Genomic DNA, 6,694 nt, shown 5'->3' on the forward strand with positions numbered 1-6,694 from the left:
CAAGCCAGCTCCAAGCTGCACAGTAGGGAAGGTCAGAGGTCACCAGAGGCAAGCTGGAAGCCAGCGAGCTCTGGCTCTTTGCAACATGCTTTGCACTTTATTAGTACTGACTAAATATCTTTCCCAAAGCGCTTCCTATCATTTTTAACATTCGGAACAACAGGGACCAGGGAGAGATTTGGTGCACAAACCTGAGGACTTGAGCTCAAACCCTGAGACCCACGTAAGGTAGGAAGAAGAAAATCAACTCTGTGGAGTTGTCCTCTGACCAGCACACATGTGCTGTGACACACACGTGCCTGAACACACACATGTGCACAGGCATAATAACAAAGTTTACACACATTCTGAATAACTATAGATGTCTCCTCAAAAACACATCTGTAGAAATAAAAAACAACTAGAGCTGAGCATTGCACGCCCCTTTCTCTCATTCCTTAATCTGTTTTATTGCTTACTCTGTCTTCCTCAGAGTGGCCTGGCCAAATCCAGCCTTCTCCTTTCTCGTGGGGGCTTGACAGAGGCAAATTTAGGACACAACAGTGGGTTCGGTGAGCCGGTGGGTTCGGTGAGCCCATAGGTTCGGTGAGCTGGTGGGTTCGGTGAGCCCGTGGGTTCGGTGAGCCCGTGGGTTCGGTGAGCCCGTGGGTTCGGTGAGCTGATGTTTGAACTGTGTCCATCCTCAGAGAGTTTTCAGTCACATTTGAAAAACAACACTGTGAGGTAAATCACATCAGTGAAAGGAGCCACGTAGCCTGGTTGTGATGTTCCCAGAGTAGATCATGGTGACCCCTCGTCACAGTGACCAGATCATGGTGACCCCTTATCACAGTGACCAAATCATAGTGAACCCCTCATCACAGTGACCAGATCATGGTGCCCCTCGTCACAGTGACCAGATCATGGTGACCCCTCACCACAGTGACCAGATTATGGTGAACCCCTCACCACAGTGACTAGATCATGGTGACCCCTTGTCACAGTGACCAGATCATGGTGCCCCTCACCACGGTATGTGTAAAATGGACATGATAGCCCATACCTTCCCCAAGCCTCTGTTTCCTTGGCCATAACATGGATGACCCAGAACTAAGGAGTCCAGCACACTACAGCTCTTAGTATGTGTAACCGGAAGTTCTCCTTGTACTGGCTCCTGTCAGGGACTACATTAGAAAAACGGACTTCACCCCTGGGGTCTGTTATCCTAATCCAGGCGACCACTGTGCCCAAAGGGTATTTGATAGATTCCAGATGACAAATGCATGGCAGAAGTTAGGTGTCTTGGGGTTGGCATGCCACTGGCTAGTCTAATCAAAGATCTGAGGGTCTGCTGGAGACAGGATGGTTTGTTTCTCTTGGCTGTGAGCTGCAAGAACGTAGTGAGCATCGTCTTCCTACAACATGGATACTGGGAAGGAAATCAGAGTAAGGGAAAGGGGCCTGGATCAGAGAGGCAGGATATACTTGCCCCCGCCAGGGCATTACCCCAGGGCATTGAAACGGTGTGAATGGATTCATTCCTTCTGAGAGTGTGGTCTATCTAGCTGTCTGTCACTAGTTAGTGAAGGAATCCAGGTACTCATTGTTGAAAGGGCAGAAGTGAAACTGGAATCTGGTCATGAGGGCAGAAGGATGCACCGAGTGGAAACACACGGAGCACTCAAGCAGGGGCAATGCAAGCTTCCATGTCTTTATCCAGACGATGGATATCGAGACATATCTGACGCTACTCCCTATGTCCCGAAATGGCTCACCTATTTGTGAATACAGCCTAAAGTGTGCAACAGATCTGTTCTTATGAGGCAGAATCAAGTCTAGAATCATTAGTGTAAAAGTAATTATGTCTAGAAAGTGGCACTAGAGCATGTTCTTTCGCTTTCTACTTCAGATTGTGGTGAACTAATAAAGTTATTCCACCTGGGTATGGTGGTCCGTAATCCCGGAACTAGGGAGCATGCGGCCGGAGAAGCCATCCAGCCTTTGTGGCCAGGCTTACTATCAAAGAAAAGCCTGTCTGGAAAGAAGTGAGAGGGGATTTGAGGAGGAGGAGCAAGGGACCTAAAGGGGGGCAAGAGAGAGAAAAAGAAAGAAGAGAGAAACAAAGAGAAAATCAGAAAGTTATTTTCAACCAACTTGTATTATTAAGAAAATGAGGGCAAAAGCTCTCTTAATTTTAAGGAGCAGGGAAAGGGTGGCACTAACGTCTTGGGATGGTAAACCTCAGAGTCCTTTACTTAATTCTCCACAGTGTTTGATGCCAGGGTCTGAGTGTACAAATGTAGACACACCTATAGCAAACTTGCTTCGAGTCTCCAGAGTGTGACAAGCACTGGCTAAGGAAAGCCAGCCTCACAGACACGAGAACCCTGCTTGAGCTAACGAAATGAGAGGGAACTGAAGTGCTCTCACCCTGACTTGATGAGAACTTTCTTTTATAAGCATGTTATCCCCCTGTCCTGGAGATTCATTCAATGAATGTTAGACGCACGCCTACACAGGCCACCCCATTCATTGCGTTAGCTTCATCTTTTCTCCTTTACACTTTAACAGAAACCTCTGTGGGTAGAGGGTATGGTTTCCTCTTACATGTGAGGAAATCGTGACTAAGGGTGATGGGCTAGGTCACTGGGCCCTCCATTTCTGACTTCAAAGTTCACCCTTTCTCTACTGGGGAAGCCTTGCAGCTGACTCAGCCCCAGCTCCTTCTCTGGAAAAGAGGGGGTGACAAATGATAAATAATCCTCACCCAAGTTTCCACGTTTCTTATCCCAGGAGCCTGCGTGTCTGGGACTTTCTAAAATTAAGCTGCTCGCTTCCTTCCCTACCTTGAGCCAGTTTTAAATATAGGCCCTCCTATCCATCTTCCGTGTTCTCGGATTTCCTCGGCACTTCGCGGGCTGTCACATCCAACAGTACTTTTCCCATTGCCCTCTTGACTTCCTTTGAGAATCTTACTTGTTACTCATTTTGGACTCACGGTCCTGTAGACGCGTGTGTCCTTCCTCCCTGATGCAAATGAGGAGAAGCCCCCAGGGTTTTAGTCATCCCTGATGCTTGGGCTCCGGGATTTCTTGAGGCCGGTAGGACCTTGCCTTGAGCAAATTTCTTGAAGGCAAAGAGCTGCGGAGACAGGATGAACTGTGGTGTGCGTCATTGCAGATAGCTGTTGCTTCCTTCTTCTACCTATAGGTGATAGGGAATACTTTTTTTTCCAAGTCAAACATAAGGATTTAATGAAATATTCTCAATATAAAAGTTCTGCGCCGGTACTTGAGAGTTTCAAAGCAACTTCTTCTGTCATTATAGTTACATATTCTATTTAATTACTTATTTTTTCAATTTTATTTATTTATTTATTTATTATTTATTTATTTATTTATTTATTATGTATACGACATTCTGTCTGTGTGTATGCCTGCAGGCCAGAAGAGGGTACCAGACCCCATTACAGATGGTTGTGAGCCACCATGTGGTTGCTGGGAATTGAACTCAGGACCTTTGGAAGAGCAGGCAATGCTCTTAACCTCTGAGCCATCTTCCAGCCCCCCTATTTATTTACTTATTGATTGATTTTTATGTATTTTATATTATATATTACAATAATTATGTAATTATAATTATGCCTATAGTTACATATGGAAATAGTGGACTCTGCAAGCTTCTGGAACAATTTCATCCCTGCTTATAGTTGCTATGTAACTTTGTATTTCTTCTATGTATTCTTTGTATTGATGCTATGTAACTTTGTGTTGCTTCTATGTATTCTTTGTCTTGATGCTATGTAACTTTGCATTGTTTCTTCAACTCAAAGTAAATTTTACAATCATACTGAGTAGCCAGGTCACATTGCGGCCAGGCAGTGGTGGCATAGACTGTTAATCCCAGCATTCAGAAGGCAGAGGCAGGCAGATCTCTGTGAGTTGGAGACCAGAGAGTTCCAGGACAGCCAGGGCTGTTACACAGAGAATCCTTGTCTCAAAAATACACAAACAAGCAAAATACCGAGCTCACGGGATAAGTCCCTAAAAATAATCCTTGCCCCTTGTGATCTTGTGAGCAGGCAGTTTCTGTGGGCTATTACTGATCCGTTGGCATGAGATGGGCTTTTCTAAATGCCAAACTCCATGATGAACTTCCCGCGTTCTCTCCCACATTCTCCGGAACAGGGCAAACATTCTCTCTACCATCGCCACCATCCTCCAAGCTGGGAGAATGTTGATTCACAGAGAGAAGATGAATTGCCTCAAATTCCACAGCTAGCTAGTGACAGCGGCTGGGTTAGTGGCAGGCCATCAACGTCATAGCCCTCCCTTTTACCCACTGTGAGCTTATCACTGCCGTCTTCCAGCTCCTTCCCCAAGGAGCCCCCTTGGCTCCTTCCTACCCCGATATCTCAGGGATATATCCATATTAATCTTCGTTTCCTTCTGCTATTTATGTTCTGTTACCTTGCTGATATCATATCACCAGAGTTGATTCATCAGAAATTATGTCTCAGTGGTTATGACCCTAAAGGAAATGTTCCAGAACATTCCGGAACCTCCACCAACCTGTCCCATGACTTATTTGAATCGTGAATGATAGAGTGCTTATCACGGGGCAGGAGGCAGTCTATTGTGGGAATACAAAGGGAAAATGACTAGGTTAGACGACCTATAAGACATGAGCCACAAGGGCCTGCTGGGTAAGCTGGTATGCACACAGCCTACCATAAACAGGAGGGGTCAGTCCGAACTGCTGACAGCCAGAGGCACTGCTACAGAGGGAATGAGGCAAAAATTAAAGCTACAGAAGCCACCATTCTCCACAGATAAGGAAGAAGCTGTTCACGGCGGCTGGCTTCCAGGTCTTCATCCTTGTCCCCAACCCTCCCTATTTTCCCAATTTCATTGGCCCCAAGAAAACGCCTTAGCTGCCCTCTGTTCCCATGGAGCAGAATGCACCTACCACTGAAAACAGAATTAATAAATGAAAGCAACGGCAAGCGGCAACCCATATCGATACATATCCTCAAATGTCGTTTTCCCCTGAGAACTGCCCTTCCTCTGTCAAAGCCGCTTTCCCTTTAAGACCACAAAGTTTTCGGAGCTGGAGCAAGGCAGAATGATGATAAATCTACCGAGCACAGCAGCCTCTTCTGTCAACTCTTTAATGAGAAACACATGGAGGTGGAGAGGCCTCAGGGTGGGGTGGGCAGAGTTCAGGAAGCCCCACCCACTTCTGGTGCGCATGGGGGATTTGTGGTATATTTCAAATATCCCGGCATTCCTAGGGGGAGGTGACAGATAGCAGAAGTCCCACTACAGCTGGCTGATGCGGGTCAGCAAAGATAATAAAAGCCTCCTATACGGAAAACAACAACAACAACAAAAGCCCACGGGCTGGCATTGCCCTGCTTTCAATGCCACAGCATGCATTTTGTAATGAGCCATTGTTCCATCTTTATGCCCACAAGACCTATCAAGATTACAAATCACATGAGGGTACAGTATCTCAACATGGATCTCAGGGCTGGACCTATAGTTCCCTTGGCAAAGCGCTTACTTTGAACTCACGAAGCCTTGAGTTCATCCAGCACAGCGCAGAAACCAGGTGTGGCACCCACCTGGAATCCCAGCATTTAGGAGGTGGAGGCAGAAAGGTCAGAAGTACAAGGTCATTCTTGGCTTCATACTGAGTTCAAGGTCAACCTGAAATACAGGGGCCCCTGCTTTAAAACCAACAGACAGAACTGATCTAAAGCTGACGGTACTTGCTTAACTCCCTAAGCCTGCTTCCACTTCTGTGTTCTCAGAAAAGGACGATGATAATTTCCCACCATTCAGCTAGGAAAAAAAAAAGAAGTCAGGGTCTTCATTCTATCTCTGTCATTTCCTTATGCAAATAATAAGCAAAGGCAGCTGACTGTGCTGAGAAATGTCTGTCCAGCATCACATCCAGACGAGGAGCACATGCTCAGACCGCTTCACCTCTTCCTTGGCCTTCTTATTGCTGTGCCCTGCTCTCCCCTGCCCACCTACCTACTCTACCTATGGACAGGATCTTCCTGCAAACTAACCCACTTAAGTAGCCCACTACTCTCTTCACTGCCTTTGGTTTGTTTGTTTGTTTGTTTGTTATGGTTTTTTTGAGACAGGGTTTCTCTATAGCTTTGGAGCCTGTCCTGGAAGTAGCTCTTGTAGACCAGGCTGGCCTCGAACTCACAGAGATCTGCCTGTTTCTGCCTGCCAAATGCTGGTATTAAAGGCGTGTGCCACCACCACCCGGCATGTTCACTGCCTTTTGCGTCAGACCTGTCTGTACACCTTACTGGGGAGCATGAGACCCTAAATAGCCAGCCTGTCTGCCTCCTATTTTTCTCGCCAGCACCTCTGAAAGCTGATACCTAAACTATACAGGGCCATCACCCATCAGTCACTTCTTCACATTCGTCTCTAGTCCTGAAACTCTCCTTCCCTCACCATCTCCCATCATCTTCTTGAGGTTTTGTTTGACCTCGCACCCTTCCCCAAGCTCCCATCCAAAGTCATCTGTGGCTGCACTGGGTAGCCAGAGTGGCAGTCACCTGTGTGTGTGGCATCCTTCTCATTTGGTTCTTGTCTCGAGGACTAAGACTGCTCCGTCTCTGCAACACCCACTATTAGCCAAAGCTCAGGCCCAGTGGGAGAGGAAGAACTGGATAAATATTAAATGA

This window comes from Arvicola amphibius, chromosome 6 (genome assembly GCF_903992535.2).
Source record: "Arvicola amphibius chromosome 6, mArvAmp1.2, whole genome shotgun sequence".
NCBI classification, from domain to species: domain Eukaryota; kingdom Metazoa; phylum Chordata; class Mammalia; order Rodentia; family Cricetidae; genus Arvicola; species Arvicola amphibius.